Raw genomic sequence first — 1270 nt, 5'->3', positions numbered from 1 at the left:
ACTGATATAGTTACTAATTGTTGTTCGACCGTTCTGGTGCTCTTTGGGTATTTTCATGAGTGAAAGGCAAGTCCTAATTGTGGACATTGTGTGGTGTTCAGGAATTTTACCCACACAACAGGCCCTCACTCATGAGTATATTGTTTTTTGTGGCTGATATGTTACGAGGTGATTAAGCCAGGTGGCTACACATTATCTTATTTAATCCTTTATTGTACCACATGTATATATAATTTGCTATCCTTGGCAAATACAATTTAAAAATTTGAATGATTCAGGAGGGTGAGTACAATATTTGCGGTCATACCTCACTGGAAATGCCCAATCTCTTCTGACCTTGGAAGCTAAGCAGTGAAAGGCCGGGCTAGTAAAAGGATGGGTGACCACTTTTGAACACCCAGGTACTGCAACAAATTGACTCCCCGACAGTATTATCCACACCCAAAATATTGGGCATTTGGATTTTCTAAAAATTGGTTTGCATCAGTGAAAAGGCAAGCCTAACTGTGGATACTCGGTAACTTTCTCGTTACAAAATATGCTGTCAAATATGTCTATATCTTAATTGTGACTGCCCAGCTAGAGGGTAACTTAACCAAGTGGCTGCACACATTTAGGTGATCCTAGAGGGAGAGTACAATATTTGCGGTCATACATCACTGGAGATGCCCAATCTCTTCTGACCTTGGAAGCTAAGCAGTGAAAGGCCGGGTTAGTACTAGGATGGGAGACCACCTCTGAACACCCTGGTACTGCAAGAAATTGACTCCCCTATACAGTGTCACCTACCTATATATATATACTATTGGGTACCTGACTCCCATATGACCTATGATTTAATTCTCAGCATTGATTGTAATCCATGATGGATATTTGCTGAATAAATGATGGTCATATATCACGAGTCCGAATGTGTAATGACTCATGAACTTTGTAACCACAACCATTTATCTCCGGCAATTGATATATTGTGATATGGATATCACGTACCATGTGTAATGTGTTCTATATTTTCGCAAAGCTTATAATTTTTTACGTAGACACTCCAAAAAATGTTTTAATGAATAACCTAATAAAAATGATTTTACCAGTATTGATAAATCATATTTCTACCCTCTGAATTAGAGTGCTCCCAAAAAAGAGTCTACTTTCCAACACTTCTTTGTTTTGTTTTTTTCTACCTCTGGCAAGCACATGGAGGACTGTGCGGCCCCCCAAAAGAAATGCCACCCCACACCATTACTGACCCACTGCCAAACCGGTCATGCTG

At 39.7% G+C, this 1270-nt stretch overlaps 2 pseudogenes; both read left to right on the top strand.

Annotated features, from left to right (window-relative positions):
• Nucleotides 1–293: 293 nt before the first annotated feature.
• LOC134912009 (5S ribosomal RNA) lies at nt 294–413 on the top strand (annotated as a pseudogene).
• Nucleotides 414–641: 228 nt separating this feature from the next.
• On the top strand, nt 642–761 carry LOC134913801 (5S ribosomal RNA; annotated as a pseudogene).
• Nucleotides 762–1270: the final 509 nt, after the last annotated feature.

Source organism: Pseudophryne corroboree, chromosome 4, assembly GCF_028390025.1.
Source record: "Pseudophryne corroboree isolate aPseCor3 chromosome 4, aPseCor3.hap2, whole genome shotgun sequence".
Classification (NCBI taxonomy): Eukaryota; Metazoa; Chordata; class Amphibia; order Anura; family Myobatrachidae; genus Pseudophryne; species Pseudophryne corroboree.
The sequence above is the reverse complement of the archived record's forward strand: the minus strand, read 5'-3'. Positions and strand labels throughout refer to the sequence as shown.